The sequence below is a fragment of the Euphorbia lathyris genome, chromosome 4 (assembly GCF_963576675.1).
Source record: "Euphorbia lathyris chromosome 4, ddEupLath1.1, whole genome shotgun sequence".
Classification (NCBI taxonomy): domain Eukaryota; kingdom Viridiplantae; phylum Streptophyta; class Magnoliopsida; order Malpighiales; family Euphorbiaceae; genus Euphorbia; species Euphorbia lathyris.
Window position 1 is genome coordinate 9,070,403 of NC_088913.1, and position 12,500 is coordinate 9,082,902.

Genomic DNA, 12,500 nt, shown 5'->3' on the forward strand with positions numbered 1-12,500 from the left:
CATCAACCTATTTTTAAAAAGGGTCACTTACATATAGATGCTTTGTAGTTTCGTCGATTTGCAACCTCGAAATGAATTTTTTTAAGCGTTAAATGTTATTTTAAGCAACTTTAATTCTTCAACTTTTTAGGTTTAAGGTCATTTAGGTATTGTTTTTTATGAGAGAGAAAGTTAATGTTTAAAGAGAGAACTAAAAAAATGATGATTTCAAATTTTTTTAATATGGTAAATGTGATATACTAAAAAGTTTTAATTCTTTAAAATTTTCTTTTTGAGGTCGTTATCGGCCAAATTTGGCAAAGTGGAAAAAAATGTAAAATTTTACAACCACATTGTTGTGTTTGTAAACAAAAATATCACAGGTACTCATCTGCAAATCCATGTAACCACTACGCATCTACTTGTAATTAACTCTTTAAAAAAAATCAATTGGGCCTCTTTTAAGTTTAAAAAAGTAAAGGGCTTATATTAATTATTTGGGTTATTTAAAACCTAAATAATATTAGTGTTAGCGATATTTTGCGAATATGCTAATTTCAACCTTGTCACGTGTGGTTAGGGTGCGGGCGTGCCAGAGAAGATTACTTCTCAATTGAAATGGTTAAGTTTATGGAATTTACGCGCCAAAACTTGAATTCTAAACGAAACGATTGGCGAGGGACGCAAGGATTGAAAAAGTCCCTCTTGGGTCTCTAGCGCCGTTATAGAAACTTTGCTAGATAAATTGTTTTATTTAAGCTAATGCGGGTAAATTGAAGATGAGAAAATAAAGGAATTTAAAGTGCGAAATTGACACGAAATTTGGTGAAAAATCGGTATTTTATTGATGTAAATCAAGGTTTGAATACATGTGTTTGAGGTAAGCATAAATTAAAAATGAATTACAATTGAAGAACTTCTATACTAAACATATAGCTAATTCAATTGAAAATGGAAGAGCAAATCAAATACAAGGAATTGAAATGCAATTAAAATAAATTGGAATTCAACAACAAACTCGGAGCCACAATAGCTATCTCGGATTGAAGTTGAATTTTGGCGTAGGTGCGAGGTCCTCGGAGAGCTGCCACCGATCGGGCCCGTACGCTATGTGCTTTGTGCAATGACTAAACGTTGGTAGGCAAATGGGGCAGATTTAAACTTTGACTTTGGGGATCTTGGTTGGAATGGTTAAGAATTCGGAATTGGACAAGTAAATAGTGTAGATTGAACTTCGGGAAGTCAGGAACAACTTTGTCGAAGGGATCGAAAGCAGAAAATGAAGTTAAATGGACGAAAACGGGCTTTGAAAATGATTGGACGAATCTGGAAAATTACTTTAGAAAATGGAATTCTAATTGAAAATTGAGCAGAGTAACAGCTTAGGAATGCTAAATTGAATTGAGAAACTTGGAAGGAAGGCTATTGGAATTTGAATTAAGGCTAAAGGAAGCTAAAGGAGGGATTGAAGCTAAGAAAAATGAAGAACGAAAGGAAGAACTTGAAGAACTTGAAGAAATAAGAACAAAAGAACTTAAGAACTAAGAACTACGGAGCAAAACTAAAGATTAAGCATTGGAGCTTGAGAAAGGGGTTTTGTTGTGTGTTGAGTGTGTGTTTTAGTGTAGGGGAGGGGGTCTATTTATAGTTTTTTTAAGTGGCGTTTTGGTAATTAGTTAGAGGTATTAGGGTATTTTGGTCTTTTCATCACCAAATAACTCAACTAACTCCAACTAACTCTAACCAACTAACTTAACTTCCTCAACTGCCGTTGACTGCTTCCGGACGAGATGATACGCCCCGCGTATGTCCTACTACGCCCTGCGTGTTGGCGGATACTGGGCCTTGTGCGTTTCTTGTTGATTTCTACGCGTGGCGTCTCTAGTGTCACGTCCCGCGTAAAGGAGTACGCCCTGCGTATTGGAGCTTCTGATCTTGGAACACTCTGCGGATGCGTCTCACGCATGACGTATTGGCAAGTACGTCCCGCGTAAGAAAGTACGCCCCGCGTAACGTGAAGGACGTGCTGCGTATTTGAGTTTTTGACGTTGATTTCTCCGGACGCCTTGTTTACGCCCTGCGTATTGAGGACACGCCCCGCGTGGTGCCGGACTCTCTCATGGGTTGCAGGTTAGCTTACACGTGTATTATTTTCTAGAAAATATAAAATATATCCTAAAAACATAACCCAAGCTTTTCATATACATAAAAATAATTATTTTATTTTTTGGGCCAACAATTGCCCCCCTCTTTTGTGCATAAATGAATTAGTAATAATAAAATTTATGTACAAAAGAAGTTTTATTAAATATATTTTTTTTTAAGATAATAGAGAGAAGAATCCTGTAGGATTTTAGAATTTGAATTCCTTGGAACTCTCTATCTTAATCAATCTACAACTCTTCTTTTCTTTTTTTTGTTATCTTTGTTTCTGCCATTTTCTTTTCCTCAAACTCAAGAACACTCAGAATCAAGCTCTCAGTCTCTCAAGCATGGGTATGCAATCTATTTTTCTTCTTTATTTCTTTCTTTTTGATTTTTCTTTTCCTTTTGTGTGTGTAGAATCACATTTTATGAGAAAATAAATTGAATTGGAATAAAACATAAGAATTTTAGAGCTATTACGTGGAGATGGAATTGTATTGCTGAAATTTGCATCTGTCTGTCACAGCTGCGGACTCATATTCTGACACCATTCGCGCTGATTCTCGCCTAGGCATAACCCTTGGCTTGCAGGAGGTAATTTTTGTAATTTCATGATCATGTTTTTGAAGGTAGCCTCCATAGGCTTTGATTGATTGTGTCTGTACTTTCGATTTCAGGACAGTGTCTTTACAATTAGCCCTGTTGCTATGAATAACTCGCCTTTGCCCCCTTATCCCATGAGTAGTGCTACCGAATTAGCCCTTCATAGGGAAACTTATCAATTCCCTGCGAATAAGAAAGGTCTGGTATTCCCTCGTTGTTACACTGGGTGGAATGACCTTGTAGATTGTTTAGGATTGAGGTATGCTAGTGTTTGGGACCAGGTTGGCATCAGGGATTTCGTTCGTTTGACGCGTCATGAAATTACTCCTTGTGTGAATGTGCTTGAAGGAGTTTTGAATTATTGGTCACCGACATGCAACTCATTGATTCTCCCGCTGGGTCCTATGTCTATCACTTTACGTGATGTGGTTGCTTTGACGGGGTTGCCCATTATTGGAGAGGAAGTCCCAAGTTGTGTATATACACACGCATTCCCTGGAGTGCAAGCCATCTTATCTAAAGAGGCTGGGACGTATGCCAAAATAATTAAGAAGAAATTGGATAAGGCGGAGTTGGATGATGAGGATCATGTGCATTTCCTATGGATGATGCTTAGCAATTACATTTTTGAGCCGTTGCGTCTTAGGCCTACCGCTGAAATATTGATTATTGCTAAGGCTTTGGCTTCAGGCCGTCGTTTAGCTCTTGGCACCATGTTGTTAGCTTCAACCTTCCACCGTCTAGCTCTTACGGTTGAGGGCAGACCATTTGTAAAACCTCGGGGTGGCTTGTGGTTGTTACAACTGTGGGTTTTTATCTACTTCCCTCATTTGGCTACTGTTTCATCAGTGGGGGTTTCAGATCATCTTGGTGTAGACCTTTGCTACAGCTCTTCGAGTTTGGCCGTTGGTGTGGTTGTGAGATTTCTTCGTACTTTAGTACCATCCCCTCACAATGAGTTGTTTCCCTTTTGGAATAAGAGTAATTCATGTCTACCATCCTGGGCGCTTTCTTACTTGTCTGCTGCCCCCCATGAAGGTACTGAATGGTGGATGACGGTGTGTGCAACACGTCGGTTACACCACGGGGTGAACCGAACTAGAACCTCGAGATCATCAAATCCTGGTCTGACTTTGTATGCACCTTGTCTTTGGGCACGTCAATTAGGATTTTTCCAAGCTATTCCAGGGCCACTCCCATTTCCTACGTCTTCTCAGTGGTATGGAGCTAGTGACGAAGATATAGCTGCTGCGGTTCTGGATGCGGGATATGATCAGGGACCACTTCTGCTTGGGTCGGATCGACCTTCGTTTGATGCTTGGTGGGACACCGTTTTTCAGCAGTGTATTCCACCTGTTTGTAAGCTCTTTTTATTTTGTCTTGTATGTACATTTTATATACATATACATTTTATTCATTTTGTTTTTTTTTTTTTTTTTTTTTAGATTCGAGCGGTAGCTCGGGAAAGGATAACAATCTGACTCTTCTGGTCCCGAATGCTCTTGAGATAAACGAAACAGGCAAAGGCAAAGCAATCATGTTGGATGGGGGAGGGTAGGTACCTACTACGGCAGGCCCTTCTGTGAGACCAGGAGAGAGAATTGATTCTGACGAAGCCTTATACTTAGGTTTTGAGGATGGAGCGCTGGATCAACTAGGGGCACGTTGGAACGTGACTTCTTTGATTAGAACTCTATCTCTTGATGATAGCTCGGCTGAGGTGGACATGACTCCATTGCAACTTCCAGCACGAACACATCTTCCTTCTGCCTCTTCTTTAAACCGATTGATTGCCGCACCATTGTCTCAGGTTTGTATGATTTGTGACTCCGTTACTTTATGAACTATGTTTGGGATGCTTGAGTCATATTGTTTGATTGAAATGTCATTTGTAAATATGGCAGGAATCAGCTCTAGTGCGTCCTCCATTAGTTCCTGTCGGTCTTAAGGCTGATAATCCTTTTGCTGGTTTGGATTTTTCGTTTTTGAAAGTACCGCCTAACGCCGTGGCTGACTCATCCTTGCCTATTGATGATTCTTTGAGTGATGCTCGTGCCAATCTCAGTAAGCTTGTCGCCTCTCCTCTCGACTCTTGGACTCCGACCCGTGTTGAAAGAGCTATGATTGATTTTGACCTTATGATGGGTGTGTGTGTTCATCCCTTCAAGACTGAGCCGTTGACATCCGCCAAGAACCACGTATTATTTTGCTATCAGTCCTATGTTACTAAGAAAAACGTGGCAGCAGGTCTCGCAGCTCGAGTTAGATCGAATATGGCAGAGTTAGAGGCCTACAACAAGAAGTTTAATGCTCTGGTTGATGCTGAAGAAGCGGATAGGCAACGATTAGCCAAAATTGCAGCTGTAGAGGAGCGGCTTGCGGTATTGGAGAAGGAGGTGGCTGAAGCTCGAGCGTTTAAGGAAGATATGGTTAGAGCTAGCTCCGGGTTTAGGGCTTGTTTCCCGCGGATGGAGGAAGAGTTGGGCCGTGAGAAAGATCGATTGGCCAATCATTATGATGAGATGTTGGCATGGCACCGACAGAGCGAGCAACACAGAGAGGCTGCCTCCAAACTTTGTGAGTCTTGGGCAAAATACCCGAAGCCTGATTTTTGTTTGTTTCCGTGAGGTACGTTCACGGGTTGCCTGTACTTTTCATCTTCGCTTTGAGTTTGTACGCTCATTCTTTCATTTATTTATTTGTCTAGCACAAATGGACATTGCTTTGTGAGTTGATTGCCGTTTGAGCAATTGTTAAGTCATCTATTTTTGGCCATGGCACATTTATTCTTTTATTGATGAACATTTATAGCACTTGCAAAGACACTATATAAATGTCCAGCAAAATTGCAAACGCCCAGAAAAAGAGCGCATACGCCCTGCGTGTACCTGGTTACGCCCCGCGTATTTGTGCTTCTGACCCTGAAGCGTCTTTTTGATGATGAATACGAGTGGCGTCTTTGATTTTATGCCCCGCGTATTCTCGCTCCTAGAGTACATCTTCCATGCACGTCCGGTACACGCCCTGCGTCTTTGGGGCACGCCCCGCGTGTTCGTGCTCCTGGAGCTGTCTTTTACACACGTCTGGTTTATGCCCCGCGTATTGTCAAACACGCCCTGCGTGTTGGTGCTCCTGAACCTAAAACGCCTTATTGATGTATTTTACGCGTGGCATCTCTTGTGTTAAGCTTTGCGTAGGGAGGTACGCCCCGCGTATGAGAATGCACGCCCCGCGTGTTCGTGCTCCTGTAGCATATCTTATATGTACGTCTAGTGCACGTCCTGCGTATAGGGGGAGCGCCCTGCGTGTGAGAATGTACGTCCCGCGTGTTGTCAAACACATCCTGCGTGTTGGTGCTCCTGAACCTAAAACGCCTTATTGATGTATTTTACGCGTGGCGTCTGTGGTGTGCGCCGCGCGTAGTTGAGCCTCTTCTACGTCTTGCAGGCTGGCTGCTACATTAATTATGTCCCACATACTTTGGAAATATTTCTTCAAGTATTTGCCATTGATGTATCTTCTGTGTGGTTCTCCGCCCAAACTCTTCAACCAATACGCGTTCCCGGGGAGCACCTTGTGGATTTGAAATGGTCCTTCCCAGTTGGGCGACCACTTTCCAAGCTCACGGTCCTTCGTCCCGATTGGTAGGATTAGCTTCCACACTAGCTCGCCTTCTCTGAAGTTTTTCTTTTTTACTTTCTTATTGTACACGTCTTCCACTTTCTTCTTTTGGATCATCATGCAATCGAGCGCTTTCTGCCTTTCGTAGTCCAAATCTTCTAGTTCCATGGTCATGGCTTGTATATAATTGTCTGGCTCCAAGTCATTCTGACGCATTACTCGCAGTGAAGGCACGATGACTTCTAATGGTATTACTGCATCATGACCAAATGTTAGAAAAAATGGACTCACTCCGGTCGCTCGTGTTTTAGACGTTCGCATGGCCCACAGTGTTTCTGAGAGAACTTTGTGCCATTCTCTAGGATTGTCCTCTAACATCTTTTCCATTTGAATTAGAATTTTGTTGGATGCTTCGTCTTGACCATTCGCTTGTGCATAAAATGGGGTGGAATGAATCAACTTAATTCCATACTCTTATACGAACTCGTTCATATCTTCGCCTGTGAACATGGTCCCCTGATCCGTGGTGATGGATTCTGGGATTCCGAATCTATGAATCAAGTTCTCTTTGATGAATCGATCACTTGTGTTTGGCCGACTTGTTTCATTGGTGCTTCTTCCACCCATTTGGAAAAGTAATCTGTGGCAACTATGATGAAACAATGCCCTTTTGATGAAGCTGGGAGGTAACTTCCTACTTCTTCCCACTAATCCACGTTCTCCACCACATTGAGTAACCGCTCCACTTTGAGTTCCACGATGAAATTGATTTTCACGCTTTCTATTTTTCCTGCTTTTCAATTGGCTCAAAAATACACGTTAAAATATTAATTGGCTATTGGTTCCCCTAAGTTTACTTCAAGTTTCCCTGATGTCAACTTTGGAAAAATATACTTAAGCGTAGCCAATTAATATATTAAAAATAATTCAAAGCCAAAAATTATTTATGGTGCAAACAGTTGCTCCCCACAAGCATGGATTTGAGAAACGAAAATTTATGCTTGGTCCCTAACAAAAATAATCTTTTAAACTCCATAAAATTTAAAATGTTTAAAATAACATAAAGTAAAATAAAACATGATAAAATTAAGAAATTTAATTGAAATAAAACTTTAAAAAGAAAACTGATAAAAACGAAAAGTAAAAAGTTAAGCTATTAATGCAATAGAATAGAAGTCTTTCAATTTAAATAGATCTAAACCTAAGATTAAAAATAAATGAAGAAAATAATAAAAGGATAAAATTGCAGCAGAACAAAAATTTAAAGTTTTAAATGGACTAGGAAACCATAATGCAAAAGAAACCTTAATAAACACAAACTCTATATACCGCATAAAAAACCAACTTGAAAATAATTAAATATTTTCAATAGCAACTCATTGAAGAGAAAGCGATGCAGTAGAGAATTGAGTTTTGTTTACCTACCTTACCTTGAGAGCTTCAACATGAAGTTTGATCCACTTGCCTCGCTCTCACTGCTGCTGCTTTTATTCTTCTTCCATCTCCAAATTAAGTCTGCAATTGCCGCACCGATTGCTGCCCCTTTTACAGCTTTAAGAACCCTCATGGAGGTAAGGATCAAATCCTGAAAACTTGTAGAAGCAATTGAAGTTGTAAACCGTTTGATCGAACTGGAGCCGAATGAGGATGATGGCCGTTGCTGAAACCTCAAATTTTCAGCTACAGCAGAGATGGCGGGTCTGAATCAGGGACTTCGTTGAATGATGTGATGAAAAAGAAAAAGGAGGCAGAGAAAAAGTTTGAGGGAAATCTGTCCTGAAGAATCATCTGTACTGAGAGTTTATATTTGATAACATGTTTTGCAACAAAGTTCTTCTCGAAGAGGGTCATCTCCCCTCATTCTAAGTTTACAACATTGAACTCTCTGTTATCATGTTCTTTTTTTTTTAATACTGATGATGTTGTATTTCCAGATTCTGTCTTCAAAAATCATCGACGTTGTTCCGTCTGTTGGACTTGGATTGCTGCTTCTTGACAAAGCGTCTGTGGGCAAGTTCAATCGCCGAATTAACAAATGGAAAAGAAGGCTGATGTTTGATGCCGGAAGAATGGAGCTCATCTCCACAGTGCTTGTAAGCCTTCACACTGGTCGTCTTCTTTCAAGCTAGAAGATCTTGAAATCGATTTCACTGAGTAGTGGAATTTGACGGTAAAGGACCACATGTCCCTTTCTTTTCTTTTCTTTCTTTTTGTGTTCTCTTTTAATACTCACTTGTGTCGCACCTCTTGTGTCGCGCTTGAAGATAAAGCGACACAACAGAGTAATTAGTGTCGCGCGTTCTATAAACGCGACACAACTAAGTATTCTGTGTCATCACTTATGTCATGCTTGAAGAGCGTGTGTCACAAACGAGTTACTTCTTGTATCGCGTGTCTTACAGTGTGACACAAGAACAAGCTTGTGACGCGCCTTTACCAAAGCGACACAAGAAGTGTGTTATCTTTGTGACAGGCTTTTATAAAAGCGACACAAGGAGTATGTTGTCTTTGTGTCGCTCCTTTTTAAAAGCGCGACACAACTAATACGAACTACTATTTGGAACGACCTAATTAAGCTTAATTCAAATAATTAGGTACATGATTAAAACATTGAGGCGTCTAATTGACAGGAGACAAGGTAAACAAGTTCAGATTCCTAAGTATATAAATCAATCGGAGACTAAATCATAAAACGGGAAGGGGTTAGCAGGGATTAAACCTGAATAAACAAAATAAGGGGGATTAAAAGAATAAAAAGCCTATCATATATTCTTAATTAGGTTAGGGATCATTTGGCAGCCCCCAGCCTCCTGTTTCATTCGAGACTCTTCTCTTCCTCCTCATCCTTCCACATCATGAATCAAGCAAGAGCTTTCAAGCTCTCGTCCATGGCTTTCGGAAGTCTGGCCGCCTTTTTTTCTCCCATCTCTCTCTTTGAAGCTTTCGTCCATGAGCTTTCAAGTTTCACTCAAACCTCGATCACTTCTTGCCGCTCAAATCATGCGATTGGCTTCCTTATCGTTGTCGGAACTTCCAATTTATGTTTCGCCGGTTCTTTTCTCCGGTAATCTCTTGAGAATCGCTGGCTTGAGTCAACCGATTCGGTGACGGAGTTCTCTTGACTTTCCGATTGTTAAGGCTGCGGCTGCTGATGCCGAAGGGTAAGACTTGCATATTCTTTTCTGAATTTAAAAGAAAAAAAATGGAAAAATAATGGCTGATGATGCTGGGTTTACTCAAGTTTCAGGTATGGAAATGTTGTTCAACACTTGTGGAGCTACCAATATAGCAGGAAGTGGGTTTGAGGAGAGGAGGGATACTGCTTTCTCTGTGTTGTAAAACGGTGTCGTTAGTGGGCATGGATTTTATACTACTAGCTATCAAGCTGTGTATGTTTTGGGGCAGTGTGAAGGTGATGTTGGGGATTCAGATTGTGGTGAATGTGTTAAAAGTGCTGTGCAAAGAGCTCAGGTTGAATCTGGTAACTCTATTTCTGGCCAAATCTATCTGCATAAGTGCTTTATTCGTTACAATTATTATCCAAATGGGGTCCCTAGAAGATCATCATCCTCATCATCTTCTCATTCATCTTCTTCTTCAGGTAAATCTTGAAGGAGTTGTTTTTCCTTTTCCATAGATAAACTTTTGTTGATTTGTTTGATGACTGGCAAGTTTTATTGGGAAATTGAATTAAATCTGTTGGTCACTTTCTTTCTGTCAATAGAGATTGATTGGCCAAATTGAATATAAAAAAAGTAATCATTTTTCTATTGTTTGTGTTTAAGTAATGTGCAATTAATATGGAATTAAATTTGGTGTGATGTAGGGACAGGGCAGAATACAGGTGCAGCTGAAGTTGGAATTAAAAATATGGAATTAAAACATTTAAATTTGTTTTTCCTTTTCTATTATATTAGGAGGTGCAGCTGAAATTGGATTCTTGATTATTTGCTTGCTCTTTGCAAGAGGTTTGATGAAGAAACATGATGGTATGCTAATCAGATTGGATGTAATCTTTTTTTTGTTTTTTTAAATGTTTTAGGCTTAATACATGGTATCATATCTTATTCAGATTATCCGATTAGCCTCCGTAGATACTTCATTAGTCTCGTGAACTTACTTACGATGGACTATTACTTAAAGTGACTTATTAATTAACCTCCTCAGACTTGAAATTGAAGCTGAATTTTCACCCTTTAAGCGTTGTTTTTAAAGATGTGATATCAGTGCTATATATGTGTTATAATTTGAATTTGCGGGTGCAGACATGTAGAGCCTTCTAAAATCTTTGGCTAGAGATTTCCTGCACTGGTTACATATTTCTTCTTCTATACATTTGAGTTGCAGGCAAATATTATCATTTTGTTTGCAGATCCAATTTTGAGGCTAATCTACCACCCTAGCAGATGCTAAAAATCCATTAACCTCTACCTTGTATTTGATTTAAGGAATAACTGATTGGTTTGTGTTTCCTGTACAGGTACTTCTTAAATGTCATCTTCAACATACTCAATAATTGCTAGTCTGCTCTTTCTTTAGTTTTGTTTCTGTTGTACATCTCCTGGTTGGAGGGGTATATTGCCTTGTTTCTTGGTCTGTGGGTCTTCCCAAACATGCATTAAGTTTCAGTGGCTTCAATTTCTATATTTACGCAACAATGTTCAGTAAATTTGGATCAATTTCCATACAGTTTTAGTGCTAGTTGCACATGCACAGAGTATAACACACACGTACATACAACTGAACTCTTCAGGTTTCCTTGATGCCTAGAACACTTGGATGTAAGAAGAGTATGGTTGTGAAATTTAGTTGTTCATATCAGAAGTAGATTTTCCTGCTTTCTCTAAAATAAAGATTAGATGTTCGTGTTATATTTTAGGATGACGAATGTATTGTACTAAAATCATGTGTACACTTGAGGCATTCCATACAAGTTCTTAATGGAGACACTTCATGGGAGAACTTGTCATATTGATATTATGACTGACCGTGAATTTAGTTCATTTCCTTCACGTAATGAATGTGATTGGTGCACATATGAACCCCGGCCTCGTGCCTCCCTTATATTGCTCTGTAAACAACTCAGTTTTGACTCTGCCATTGCTTTTTCAATTTTCTAGTTTCAACAGAACTATGGCATACAGAAACACATAGATAGTTTTCAATATGTCAATTGTATTTGTGTTTCTTCATATTTCAAGCTGGGTTCAGCAGCTTTGCTCTTTATATTGTGGAGTTGCTTTCTTAGTCTGACTTCAATTAATTTTGGTCATTGACAATGACTAATTGCTAAACCATATATACATATTATTCCAAATATAGATATTTGACTTGTTGAAAAACCTTTTCTTGATCATACTTGACTAGTTTTGAATATGTGGTCCTTATTCATCAATGAGGTGAATAATTAAATGTCCATAATTCTATTGTGTGGCTTTTAATACAGGGCAAAATCTACAGATTTTGCAAATGAAGAAGACGAAAGCAAGAAGAAGAAGAAACTGAAGAGTCCAAAAGAAAGAATCCTATCAAGTACAAATAATTAAAGAAGGCTTTAAGTCTTTACGTAACCCTTTGGTATTCCAAGGGTATTTCAGACCTTTTCCCACAAGAGTATTCTAGAAGCAGCCCATGCTAATAGAATGCACCACACCTCATGTGAACCTAAGCCCGAATCAATCACAGCCATCCATCAAAAGGCTTATTGATCAACGGCTAGGATTGAAACATTTGTCTTTGTCCTTGTAGTACTTTTTACTTGTTGAGCACACCTAGCAATAGATTAAATATGTAATTAGTACCTATGTATTCCTTTAATGAGAAATCAAAGTTATTGAGACTTTACCTCATTCAATATTCTTATTGAATATTCATATGGTATCAGAACAACTCTGAAATTCTGCTTCAAGTAAGCTTTAATGGCTGCCCCCATCATCACCTCTAGTAGCCCTTATCACTTGCCCCCAAATGAGACTCCTGCCCTCTCCCTTGTCTCGCAAGTTCTCACTGGCCCTAACTACCACCAATGGTCACGGGCCGTCAAGGTAGCACTCATGTCGAAGAACAAGTCCGCCTTCGTTGATGGAACCATCAAGGCCCCTGCTTTAGACGACACCATGTACAATCAGTGGGAGAGATGCAACAATATGGTC

At 39.6% G+C, this 12,500-nt stretch overlaps 1 long non-coding RNA gene across 2 annotated transcripts; it reads left to right on the top strand.

Annotated features, from left to right (window-relative positions):
• The first annotated feature begins 9,140 nt into the window (after window positions 1-9,140).
• On the top strand, window positions 9,141-12,197 carry LOC136225822 (uncharacterized). Of its 2 annotated transcripts, none has more exons than XR_010687331.1 (4): window positions 9,141-9,509; window positions 9,596-9,949; window positions 10,175-10,828; window positions 11,795-12,197. It is a non-coding gene; the product is annotated as an uncharacterized lncRNA (long non-coding RNA). The 2 variants fall into 2 exon arrangements; XR_010687332.1 differs by having other exon boundaries at window positions 9,142-9,509; window positions 10,175-10,337; window positions 10,829-12,197.
• The last annotated feature ends 303 nt before the right edge of the window (window positions 12,198-12,500 follow it).